Genomic DNA, 14039 nt, shown 5'->3' with positions numbered 1-14039 from the left:
TTTTTTAACCAGAAAGCCAGTTTCTGACTAAAGGCAGTTTATTGTGTTACTGATATTTGATCATCTAATATTCAAATTAAATATCAACTAGCACTAATTGACAAAAAACTTCTTCAAATGGGAGCAATTTGAAACAGTTAACCAAAATAAACGAACAATTATACCTCAGATGACCTTGTTTTTTTACTTTTGAGGCTTTGACCCTGTCATGTGACTTCAAAGTGTGTCATAAGGGGAAAGTTACCATAGTGCACCTATTATCAAAGTTTGGTTATGATTGAAGTTCAAAAAAGTTACTGAAACTGTAACAGATGGACACATGGAAGGAAGCATGGATGAACATACAGAATTTGGATCGTTATGTGTCATCACAATATTTGGTGAATACTGCCAGTTGTTTGGGAAAATAAAATCTTCCCTATAATAAGGTTGTTTTCAGGGCAGCTTGAAGTTTCAAAACAAACTCTTTTCATCGACGAGCCCTGTTCTACTTTTAGTGTTGAAGTGCTGCAGTACGTCCTGGTAACAGCTTCATGTTCAACTACAGATGAGCCTGATGAGGCTGACTCTTCAACAAGAATGTAAGTTCCAACTTCAGAGGAGCATTTAATGTATCTCAAAAGAGGAAAAAGCAAGGATATGTACGTAGGCCTATACACCGATGGTAGCTGTCTCTTCTCGTTGGGCTTCTAATCTAACGTTGGAATTGTGTTCAGTCAGGGGCTTGGTGGGAGCTGCAACTACTCTCTCTCTGCCTGAGTTGATGAGTGGTGTCATAGCTCCTCAAGGTCTCCAAACGATACTCAATGAATCCCGAGATCCTTGTCATACAGGTACTCCTGAAATATAAGAATGCATTGTAGGTCAATAGCTTTTTCTCGAGTCTCAACAAATTTCACTTTGGCACAGAGTTGACTATAACTGATGAAGATCTGATAGCAGTAGAAATACATGTAGTGGCATTCTTATGGAAGAAAACGAGAATAGGTTTATAATAAATGAACGGCGCAACTGGCATGTTGGAGCTTACGTTACATTACGTTACATTGGAGTTTACGTACATCCAACCTAAGTCATGGAATCAGACCAATCTGCACACAAAATTTATTAGACATCTATGAACATGTACATCAAAGATTATCAAAAGCCCCCACATTGCCTGTATATTTGCCCAATGATTTAATTAAGACATAGATGCAATTAATTTCCCTGTAAAGGCCCCCTTTTTTTTGGGGGGGGGGGGAGGGGGGGCTCATGACCATATCCTGAACAACTTTGGGTCCTTGCCCCCTAACTAAACAAGGATGATCAACTCCTAGTATGGTTGAATTCTGTCCACTATCTCTGGAGAAAAGTTGAAAATGTTCAAGTTTTTGCAAGCTAGATGAATAAGATACCATGTATGTCACTTAAGCTTTCTGCTAAAGAGGGCTAAAAAGTTGTAGATCACATAAACTTATGAGTATAAACTTACATATCCTTGTGCACCTTGTGTGGTGTCTCACAAAGTGGGGTACTGCATCGCAACTGCCTTGGCTTCAACGCGTCTTTTGCTCACTACTTGGGTATCTGAATTTAAAAAGGAAGCAAGAAGAATGTTAATCATATTCTACAAAGCAAATACATAACATCAAAAAATTGACCCTCATTTCAATCTTTTAAGGGGCTGAACTATTTTCATGGTTTTTTTTTTCTTGGCATTAATTTCTATTGCTATTCAGTACTGCTGTTTCAAGTACATTTATTCATGTGCTTCTTACACCAAATATCAGTTAATACAAATGAAAATTTCATGCAGATGGGTTAAGTGTGGATGTGCACAGTTAGTAGAAAAATACAAGATGTGATTATCCATCGAACTTTATGGCAAATCAATTTCCATTTTTTTTATTCATCATTATTATAATCATATCATAAGTATTAGGACTATTATCATTTACATGTGGCCCAATGGGGCTACCAAGAAAATAAGTCAGCGCGGAGTCTTGTAGGTACACTCTGTTTACATGTTTCATACAAGTATATCAGTCTTTATTTTTAAATCTATAACCATCACTTCATTTACAACGTTATACTTACCGGTCCCTTCATTTTTTATTTTATTTTTTATTTTATTTATTTTATTTATTTTTTTATTTTTTTTTTTTGGGGGGGGCACATTTTAGTCTGTTATTCTCTATATTTGAGAAGACAAAAACAAAAGTGAACAGGCAAATTAGATGGTGCTATATTGCATGGAAATGTATAGTACAAGACATGACAATGGGAAACTGGTTTTCCAGACCAGTTTTCAAACAATTGAACTTACGCTGTACAGTTTTCTGCTTCCATTATCAACAAGAAATTTGCTACGATGATCTGGATAAGCAGGTGTCTCCTTGGAGCAGTCAGAACTCCTTCCATCAGCTATTGAAGTATCTCCTCCCCCTTGGAGTGATGTGTGTGTTGAATTCCTGGGCAAATAAGTAAAATTTAAAGGTTTTACAAATCATACAAATTATGGCATGAGGATAATAGGTCCCTCCAGTTTACATTATAAACTTGAAGTGCAAAATCATTTAATATACATATTTGCCATAAGCAACGTTCAGCTCTACTTACACAACTCAAGACTGACCATAACATGGTTTTCACTTCTGTCGATACAGCAAGTACACATTTTTCTTAAATACGAGTACTAACCTCTCAAGGCTTTCATTTTCAGAGAGAAGGACAGCTCCAAAACTGCTCCATGAAGAATAATTAATACTTGAAAATCATTTCTTCAAACAAAACAAAACCAACAAAGCTTTCAGTCTCTTAATGTAGCCTCTTATGTAATTACTGAGACTCTAGAATGTAAAATAAATGTGAATCAATTTCAAACTAGTCTCCCTTCATTAATCATCGTGGAAAACAACAGAATAGCTTACAGCAGGGTAAGTGCAATGGAAGTCCATATCTCAGAGGCTCCTTCGCTGATGTTGGCCCGGTGTTTCCAGCATTCGTCAACCCTGCATTCAATGGCTACTCGTTGGCCACATCTGTTACATGTACTTCTTCAATCTGGTGATCTGCACCCTCGTGGTGTGACAGAGACTGTACAGCTATCAATCTGTCTTCGTTCTCCAAATGATGACCCCTATATCGAGTTCCTTTAAATCACCATCACTCCCGAAGAACTGTCATGTTACGTCTTTTTATCTGGAGGAAAGCATGAAAACACAATGTTCAGAAATGGATTTAGAACTCATCTCCACAAGACAATATGCAGTTCCATTTTGTCCACACAAATACTAAGTGTGCATCAATAGAAAAGCTAGTAATTACTTTTTAGCTACATCGATCAGCATATTTAGAAAGACCCAAAGATGATCTCTGCCAAATTTCAATGCCTAAGGTCACCTGTAACTTTCATAAAAAACAATGTTCAAATATAGTACCCGTTGTCGTCTGCTAAAAGGGGGATCGATCTCCATGATGTGTGAGCACGTTGATCTTCAGCTAAAAGTGTGATGTCACAGTGGACTAACACTTAACAGTGCATGCATCGTATTTCTTACTTGATTGCCACACATGACGTGGGAGTGCAATAGCACTATGGTATTCTCCCAGCTGTATGGATGCTCGAATGTGGTGGCAACTAAAAGTCCTTTTTACTACATAGGTCATCACAATTATATAAATCACCAAATTTCACCATTTTTAAATTTTTTTATTACCGTATCAATCGAGATCACCTTCTGGCAACACAGTGTCAGTGATTCGGCTGTCGACTCAATAGCAATGTAGAGTTTCTAGACGCTTCTAGTCTATTGCATTAACCCTATTTCAACTGGGCTATTGGAGACCAAGTTTTTACGGGGGGGGGGGGTCAATTTGACCACCCCCCTACCCCTTCAGATCTCGGCCGCCGATCGCACGATCGCCGCAAAATTTTGCTTGAAAATAGAGCCTGATGTCAACTACAAGATTACATGGTCATACAATAGAAAACATGTTGATTTTATATTTTTCAATAAATTAATTATGCAAATTTACGCATTAAATTATATTTTTACATATAACTCCAACAAAAAGACTGAAGGATTGCTAAATTTTTGTGTCAGAGTTCCTCAAGACACATCAAACAATTTTCTTTTAAAAAAATAGCGCAGTCAAAATCAGTTTCTTTTGTTTTTTATTGTTTTGTTAATTTTTCATGTATTTTACTGTTTTTTCGATCTTTTGTTTTCCATTGTTTGTTTGTTTTTTTTCCAAAATTTGTTGCAGGCACTTTTCAAGCTTATCTACATTAGAATTGATTAATTTCAATGGTTAAAAGTTGAAATAATCTAATTTATATCAATTAAACAAAAAAACAAAACAAAACAAACAAACCACAATTTGCATAGGATTTGCACAGAAATCATGAATTTGAGCTGTTTTCAGGTTGACATGCATATATGCAAAACATTGCGTAACTTCAAAACGGTGTACCCGGACGTCGCAAATTTGGTCTCAAAATATGCGGGAGACTTCAATGAAAAAAAGTCATGAAATGACGCGGCAAAATCTTTGCGCGTTGCGGAATCGTGGCGTGAAATGTCGAGAAGGGGGTCAATTTGACCCCCCCCCCCCCCCCCCCCCGTTAAAATAGGATTAATTATAGCACAGCTTTATATACGTCGATCTCTAACCGTGGTCTAAACTCGACTAGACGTCTCCCTCTACATACTTTACAGTGATCATCTCTGTGTGCATGATGCTATGCTTGTAGTCCATGTAGAGTTCATACAATGTACCACTGCACTGTAGGCCTAACGTTAGGTCTATAATACCGCAATGAGAACCGGACCTAGGCCCTAGGATATAGCTTATCCTGGAAAACCGTTCAATGTAGACCCTAGATGTTTAACAGTGGTCTAGGTTCTGCTTCTACTACGTTCTAGGGCTAAATCGTGATATCGGTCCCCTCTCATTCTGCGTGTGTGTCTCCACTAATGCGCAAAGTCTATGGAGGTTGAAAGAAGTCCCCAGCTATAGCGGTGAAGGGTGAGTGGGGACCTAACCGCAGTTCTAGACTACCTACTAATACTAGTTGGGCCTAACCCGTTAGTAATAGTAGGCCTATTTCGCGTTAATGCTGTTCTAGTTGGAATAGAATAAATGAGTAGGGCCTACAATTAACGCAAACGGTTGTGAGACTTGTTTAGACTAACGGTTAGACTTTTACAGTTAGACTTAGAGTAAGCCCTACCTCGGTAGAACCCCAACTTAAGTACATGTAGACTAGACCGTGTCTAGTTCTATTAGTTTCTCTAAGATCTAACATTACACTGCTAGTAGTTAACGTTAGGCCTACGACTAACGTTCTGGAGAATTTAGACTCAGAGTTTAGTGTGTCCCAATATTTTCTGAAACGCATAATGTTAACGTTAGAACTTTTAGAACTCTATTAGAAGATAGCTCCTGATGATCGATGTATCATGAGAGGCATTTTTTCAACTTCGCTCTATAGAATGTCTAGGTGCCTACAAAAGTAAAAGTAGCCCCCTAACACAGTTACAATGTCAGATGTACAATGTCAATGACGGTTACATTCGTCACTCATTTTTGTTAATTTTGGAAATCATAACCTGGTCTAGACTCTATTTCGTTTGAAAAATGCGTTTCTAACGTTAAAAAGTTAAAGACTTTATAGTCCGCGAATAGGCCGAGCCCCATCCCAACATGCACAAAGACTCAAAGTATTTACTGTAGTATTAGATCCTAACACCTAACAGTTGAGTTATAGCCTCGGATTCTAGCTGTTAGGTGTTAGATCGTAAGGTAACTGCGACCAGCCCCATAGCTAACTGTGTACACTAACGTTACAAGGAGCGTCCCGGGCCCGGGGTTATTCGTAAGGTAACTTAGATGGTCGTTTACGGAGAGGTAGACTAGCCCATAATACTGGAAAAACTCAACAAGTTATAATTAGATCGATCTATGGTTTGCTTACCTTCAAAAATGTGAATAATATCTCCGCCCCACTCCATTTGAAGACAGAAATTTTCTCACGTCCATTACATCCAGGCTCTGATTCTCACGATTGCACACGCACGTAAATCCTATGCATATACACACGCACAGCACATCGTATACACATGCACACAGTACGTCCACGCACAGGCGACGCGTCGCTCAGGTAAACCTTCCCGCGCCCAAACCAGGGGAAATTGCGGCTGGTGATTGGCTTAAAGTAAACACATGACAGGGGAATTCTCAATTTCTATTGGCCTAACCAAATGCATTCAAATATGTATTCACTGGAATTCACCCTAGTTCTGCCAGCTTGACTTACTAGTTCACGGTAGTTCCTCCAGTTTTACTAACATGCGCTGTTTTCGTAAGATCAACGAGTTTATGATAGTTTCTCCACTTCGACTAGCTTTACACTAGTTCCTCCACTTTGACTAATTCTTGGCGTATACACTGCAAACTAGTACAGCATACAATTTTATGCTAGTCAGACTTGATTGACTAGCTTTGGGTTAGTAAACCATGGCCTGATTTAATCCAGCAGAGCATTACTAGCTGCATTGCCGCATTTTACTATCATCATGTTCGTATAGCAATTTTTACTAACCGTGCTCGACTAGTTTAATGCTAGTCAGGCCAGGAATTGACCCATTTAGGTTGTGTGTGTGTGATTCCAAATTGTGGTATTAATAAAATTTTACAGGCTACTTTAGTTGCGACAAGATTTTATTATTCGAAAAAGAGTCGAAATCACTGGGTATGCGCCGTCACTATAGGCTTAGTGCAGAAAGCGAAGCGCCCTTCAAAACCCAAGGATGGCAAACCAGCGAACAGGCCACGTCCTATTGTTGTGAAATTTACCACATACAGACAACGTCACGCGGTCATCTCACATCGTCGTCTACTTAAAGGTTCAAACATCGTGGTACAAGAACAGTTAACTAAAGCGAACTTGCAGTTGCTCAACAGCGCAAGAAGGAAACAAAGTGTCCTCTCTGTGTGGTCAAGTGATGGTCGTGTCATTGTGAAAATGAAGGCAACAAACGGAAAGACAATGAACAGAGTCATTCGAACTCAGAGTGACTTGAATGCCCTGTAACCCTATCGTGTGAAGCTAAAAGCCGATCTATTGTTTGCTTTTTCATATATTCCAATTCATATAATACCCATATACTTGAAATTGGGATGTTCTGCACTGTTTTTATTTTACCCTGATTTATTTGTAATGTGAGTTTTTTTTCTTTTTTTCTTCTTTTGCTATGCCTCCTAGATATCCTTGTATTTTCTGTAAAAAATCAGTGAAAAATAACCAAAATGCTATGTTGTGTACTCTTTGCAATTGTTGGGGTCACTTTGAATGTTCTAGCGAATCACGATCTTTTTTTGAGTCAAATGATGATTGGACATGCAATGTATGTCTCTGGAAAATGTTGCCGTTTGGTGACTCTCTTAGCTCTTGTATTGAAGTAGAATCCACAAACACGGTCGCTGAGCCAATTGCAGTGACAACTGAAGAATTAGATAAAGTAAAGAGTAAGATTAGTAATTTACAATCTCAAAAGGGCCTAAAGATTGTTCATTTGAATTGTGCATCGTTGATGAAACATATCGATGAAGTTAGAAATTTTGCTCTTGCATCTGATATGGATATAATAACTCTCAGTGAAACTCACTTATCTCCTGTGGTTGATGATGGTGAAATTAGTATACCTGGGCCCCGTTGCAAGAAAGTTGCAATCAATTGCAAATAATTGCTAATTTTGAAACAATCATTCTGATTGGCTCAGGGTCTGCCCTATTAAGAAGACATGCATTGAACAATGATTTTGATTGGCCAGTGACAATCAGTTGCAAGTTGCGTTTAAACGCAAAGTTTCTAGCAACGGGGCCCTGGTTACACATTATTACGGCGTGATAGAAATAGACAAGGCGGTGGCGTTGCTGTATTCATAAAAGACAATATAATTTTTGTACATAAGGATGAATTTGACATATATGATGAGTTGGAATTGATTGTAATAGAAGTAAAACTTGAGTTGCAAAAATCGTTTTATGTAATGTGTTGGTACAGACCTCCCAATTCGAGTAATGATTTGTTTGTGAAATTTGAAAAAGTAATGATGAAAGTTGATGATTTGAAAATGTCCTATTATTTATTGGGAGATTTGAATTGTGACGTGAAGAGTATATGTATACCCTGGCACACGAGAAAACTTGTGGACATCATGGAGTCCTTTAATGCTACACAGTTCATTCATGAGCCCACAAGAGTAACTCAAAGTACTACGACAACAGTTGATCTTATATTTAGTAATAGTGACGACAAAATATGTGACAGTGGAGTAATTGAAACGTCTATAAGTGATCATTATATGATATACTGTGTTGTTGGAAGGTCCAAATGTCGTAGTATTGGGCAGCATAAATATAAAACCGGAAGAAGTTTTAAACATTTTGATGAAGAACTTTTCTTTAATGATGTTAATAATATTGATTTTGATTGTGTATTTCAATCGAACGATCCGGAAAAGGCCTGTTCTATTTTCTCTTCTGCGATCATGACTGTGGCTGATAAACATGCACCACTACGGAAAAGGCGTATTAAGCAAAGAGATTCACCTTGGATGACCGACAGTATTTTGAGATTGATGCAAGAAAGAGATAAACTGAAAGCCCGGGCCAGAAGATCTACATTAAAGTGTGACTGGGATAATTATAAGAAGAACAGAAACTTGGTTACAAGCAAAATTCGTCAAGCAAAATGCAATTTTATTTCGACTAAGATTGAAACGGCTGCTAATGTGAAAAATGTATGGAAAACCCTACGATACTTAGCACCTGAAAAAAAGAAGGAAAGTCAAACCATTTTTGTTGTTCATAATGATAAGCATTTAACTGGACAAGAATTATCAGATGTATTTAACGATTATTTTTGTACCATATAGGTACTAATCTACACAGTGCATCTGACTCTGCGGAGAAGGAAATAAGGTATCCCCAAACACCAAAACTGTTTACCAATAAGTTCCTTTTTGACAAGGTATTGCCCAAAGACACTGAGGAAGTACTACGGAACCTCCCATACTTGAATAAATCTACTGGACCAGACAATTTCCCCGCAAAGCTCCTGAAACCAATAGCCTCCATTATTGCACCGCCACTGACACACATTCTTAACCAGTCACTGCAACTTGGTATTATACCTAGTCAGTGGAAGTGCGCACGCATCACTCCAATTCACAAAGGCGGCGACAAATCAGACATTGAAAATTATCGCCCTATATCTGTTATTTCGATTTTGGGCAAAGTAATGGAAAAGGTTGTATATAATCAAGTTAATAATTTTTTGAATGAAAATAAGATATTAACAGAATGTCAATCAGGTTTTAGACCAATGCACTCAACACAAACTGCATTATTAAACGTAACAGAAAAATGGTTGGATGCGATTGATAAAGGTAATATTGTTGGTCTTGTAACAATCGACCTCAAGAAAGCGTTCGATACCGTCGACCATTGTATATTATTGCAGAAGTTAGAAATGTATGGATTTGGCCAACATGCACTGAGGTGGTTCAGAAATTATTTTGAAGATAGAAAACAATATACGTCTGTGAATGGTTATATATCTACTGAATCTGATTTGAAATGTGGTGTACCCCAGGGCTCACTTCTAGGCCCTTTATTATTTTCTATTTTTGTTAATGATATGCCATACAATGTAAATCATTGCGAGCTATCTTTGTACGCAGACGATACCTGCTTGTTTACTGCATCGAAAGAGCCAACTGATATTACCAGGAAATTGAATATTGATTTGCTTATAGGTTATCCAGCTGGTTTAAACAAAATAAACTCACCGTGAATGCAAAGAAATGTGAAGTAATGTTTCTCGGTACACATCAGCGATTGAAAAAGTGCCAAACAGTACTTAACAGTTGTCATATTTATATAGATGATAATGAAATAAAGAGAAATGAATGTTGTAAATACTTAGGTGTTATTATTGATCAGAATTTATGTTGGAAACAACATGCTGATTATGTGAAGAAAAAAGTGTTAAAGTTGTTATATCTATTTCGTAGAATAAGATTGTATATTGATAGACGCACGGCATTATTGTTTTACAAATCAATTATTCAGCCTAATTTTGATTACTGCGATGTAGTTTGGGCAAACACATACAAGTCCTATCTTAATGAATTACAAGTATTACAAAATCGGGCACTTCGGATTGTACTGAATGTGGATTATTTATTTCCTTCGCAAAATTTGTATGATGTACTTAAACTAGAAAGACTTAGTGTGCGTTGGAGAAAACACTCAGCATGCGTTATGTATACTAAATAACCCATAATTTTTGTCCGTCATATTTAAGCAGTATGTTTCATGTGCGTGAAACCCCATATGTAACGAGATCTGGCAAACATAAACTCAAACTCTCCCAACCCAAAACTAATTATGGTATACGATCTTTGATCTATCGTGGCGCAAAATTATGGAATGACCTACTCTCTAAAAAATTTCGAGTGAATAATTCACTCCTCGCAAGGAGTGAATAAAATTTCACTCGATTAAGAGTGACTTTCACTCGTTGTCGAGTGAATTTCACTCTTGTAACGAGTGAAATTTGTGTGAAACCTATTCGCCGAGTGAATTCCGAGTGAAAATTAAGCCGAGTGAGTTCCGAGTGAATACATAATTAAACGCATTTGGCTAGGCCAATAGGAATTGAGAATTCCCTTGTCATGTGTTTACTCTAAGCCAATCACCAGCCGCAATTTCCCCTGGCTTGGGCGCGGGCATGGTTTACCTGAAGAGCGACGCGTCGCCTGTGCGTGGACTGTGTGCAATTGCGTGCATGCTGTGTGTGTGCTAGCTGTGCGTGTATTATGCATAGGATCACAGATTTACGTGCGTGTGGTATTCGTGAGAATCAGAGCCTAGCTGGATGTCGTGATGGACGTGAGAAAATTTCTGTCTTCAAATTGAGTGGGGCGGAGATATCATTCACATTTTTGAAGGTAAGCAAACCATAAAAGATCGATCTAATTATAACTTGTTGAGTTTTTCCAGTATTACGGGCTAGTCTAACGTTATACCTCTCCGTAAACGAACATGTAAGTTACCTTACGAATAACCCCGGGCCCGGGGCTTTCCTTATACACAGTTAGCTATGGGGCTGGTCGAAGAACACCTTACGAACAGCTAGTTGTAGAATCCGAGGCCGAAACTCAACTGGTGGGTGTTGGGATGTAATAATACGTTGAGTCTTTAATTGTACACGTTGGGATCTAGGGCTTGAACTATTCGCGGACTATGTAAAAGTCTTTAACTTTTTTAGAAACTAATTTTCAAACAAAATAGACCAGTTAATTTGAGTTCTGATTTAAAAAAAAAAAAAAAAAGAGTGATGAGTGAAACGTTGGTCGTTAGTCATTGAATTGACATTGTACAAGCATACTCATCATACAGAGATTAATGTAGTCGAGTGTAAATAAAGATAGAACTTATAAATACTATAACTGTTACTAAGCTGTGCTAAAGCAAGCGCCTAGCGCTAGACAAGACACGTACTCTACATTGCTATTGTTGAGTTGACAGCCGAATCACTGACACTGTGTTGCCAGATGAGATGGTGATCTCGATCAGTACGGTAATGAAAAATGGTGAAATTTGGTGATTTATGATTATTGTTCATTATATACACTGTATGTAGTAAAAAGGACTTTTATTTGCCACTACATTCGAGTATCCAAACAACTGGGAGAATATACTAGTACCACGTACACTCCCACGTCATGTGTGGTGATCATCTACTACTGTGTTCTAGGTAAGAAGTACGATGCGTGTACTGTTCGTGTTAAGTGTTGGTCCACTGTGACATCACACTTCTAGCTGAAGATCAGCGTGCTCATCACACGTCATGGAGATCGATCCCCCTTGTAGCAGACGATGACGGGTACCATATGTTTCAACATTGTTTTTTATGAAAGTTACAGGTGACCTTATTAGGTATTGAAATTTGGCAGAGATCATCTTTGGGTCTTTCTAACGTTAAATATGCTGATGTAGCTAAAAAAGTAATTAGGCCTACTAGCTTTTGTATTGGTGCTCACTTAGTATTTGTGTGGACAAAACAACTGCATATTGTCTTGTGGAAATGATCGAGTTCTAAATCCATTTCTGAACCTTGTGTTTTCATACTTTCCTCCAGCTTTAGATACATGACAGCTCTTTGGGAGTGGTGGTGATTTAAAGGAACTCGGTGTAGGGGTCATCATTTGGAGCACAAAGACGGATATTGATAGCTGTACAGTCTCTGTCACACGAAGAGGGTGCAGATCACCAGATTGCAAAGTACCAGATGTGGTCAACGACTAGCCATTGAATTCAGGGTTGACGAATGCTGGAAACACCGGGCCAACATCAGCGAAGGAGCCTCTGAGATATGGACTTCCATTGCACTAACCCTGCTGTAAGCTATTCTGTTGTTTTTCACGATGATTAATGAAGGGAGACTAGTTTGAAATTGATTGACATTTATTTTACATTCTAGAGTCTCAGTAATTACAGAAGAGGCTACATTAAGAGACTGAATGCTTGGTTGGTTTTATTTTGTTTGAAGAAATGATTTTCAAGATACTTCATGGATCAGTTTTGGAGCTGTCCTTCCCTCTGAAAATGGATTTCTTGACAGGTTAGTACTTGTATTTAAGAAAAAATGTGTACTGGGTACTTGCCGTATCGACAGAAGTGAAAACCATGTTATGGTCAGTCTTGAGTTGTGTAAGTAGAGCTGTTGCTTATGTCAAATATGTATGTTGAATGATTTTGCACTTCAAGTTTATAATGTAAACTAGAGGGACCTACTATCCCCATGCCATTTGTATGATTCATAAAACCATTAAATTTTACTTATTTGCCCAGGAATTCAACACACACACATCACTTCAAGGGGGAGGAGATACTTCAAAAGCTGAGGGAAGGAGTTCTGACTGTTCCGAGGAGACATCTGCACATCCAGATCATTGTAGCATATTTATTGTTGAAAATGGAAGCAGAAAACTGTACAGCGTAAGTTCAATTATTTAAGATATTATTATTATAATTATTGAAAATTGGTCTGGAATACCAGTTTCCCATTGTCATGTCTTGTACTACATTTCCATCCAATATATAACAATGTAATTTGCCTGTTCATTTTTTTTTAATTGTCTTCTCAAGTATAGAGAACAACAGACTAAAATTTGCCCCCCCCCCCAAAAAAAAAAAAAAAAAGAAAGAAAGAAAGAAAGAAAGAAAGTAGAAGGGACCGGTAAGTATAACATTGTTAATGAAGTGATGGTTATAGATTTAAAAATAAAGACTGATATACTTGTATGAAACATGTAAACAGAGTTAACGTACAAGACTCCACGCTGACTTATTTTCTTGGTAGCCCCATCAGGCCACATGTATATTGATTTGGTAATAGTCCTAATACTTATGATATGATCATCACAATGATGAATAAAAAAGTTGGAGTTGATGTGCCATGAAGTTCAATGGATAATCACATCTTGTATAAATTTTTCTACTACCTGTGCACATTCACACTTAACCTATCTGCATGAAATTTTCATATGTATTAACTGATATCTGGCTCAAGTAGCAATAAATATACTTGAAACAGTGGTACTGAATAGCAATAGAAATTAATGCCAAGAAAAAAAACATAAAAATAGCTCAGTCCCTTAAAAGATTAAGATGAGGGCCAAATTTTTGATGTTATATATTTGCGTTGTATAATATGATTAACATTCTTCTTGCTTTCTTTTTAAATTCAGATACCCAAGTAGTGAGCAAAAGACGTAGACAAGGCAGTTGCAATGCAGTACCCCACTTTGTGAGACGCCACACAAGGTGCAAAAGGACATGTAAGTTTATACTCATAAGTTTATGTGATCTAAAACTTTTTTTTAGCCCTTTTTAGCAGAAAGCTTAAGTGACATACATGGTATCTTATTCATCTAGCTTGCAAAAACTTCAATATTTTCAACTTTTCTCCAGAGCTA

General features: G+C 37.6%; 2 long non-coding RNA genes across 2 annotated transcripts; one reads left to right on the top strand and one right to left on the bottom strand.

The window, feature by feature from the left end:
* Positions 1–234: 234 nt before the first annotated feature.
* On the bottom strand, positions 235–2883 carry LOC139709150 (uncharacterized). The gene is made up of 3 exons (XR_011709392.1): positions 2309–2883; positions 1475–1569; positions 235–839 (listed from the first exon to the last, which is right to left on the bottom strand). It is a non-coding gene; the product is annotated as an uncharacterized lncRNA (long non-coding RNA).
* Positions 2884–11990: 9107 nt separating this feature from the next.
* LOC139709149 (uncharacterized) lies at positions 11991–13836 on the top strand. Its single transcript, XR_011709391.1, has 3 exons — positions 11991–12460; positions 12913–13059; positions 13812–13836. It is a non-coding gene; the product is annotated as an uncharacterized lncRNA (long non-coding RNA).
* The last annotated feature ends 203 nt before the right edge of the window (positions 13837–14039 follow it).

The sequence above is a fragment of the Diadema antillarum genome, unplaced genomic scaffold (genome assembly GCF_040938485.1).
Source record: "Diadema antillarum isolate AM-2024a unplaced genomic scaffold, OU_Dant_1.0 seq00001410_RagTag, whole genome shotgun sequence".
In the NCBI taxonomy this organism is placed as follows: domain Eukaryota; kingdom Metazoa; phylum Echinodermata; class Echinoidea; order Diadematoida; family Diadematidae; genus Diadema; species Diadema antillarum.
Note: the sequence above shows the minus strand (reverse complement) of the source record. Positions and strands in the feature narration are given on the sequence as shown.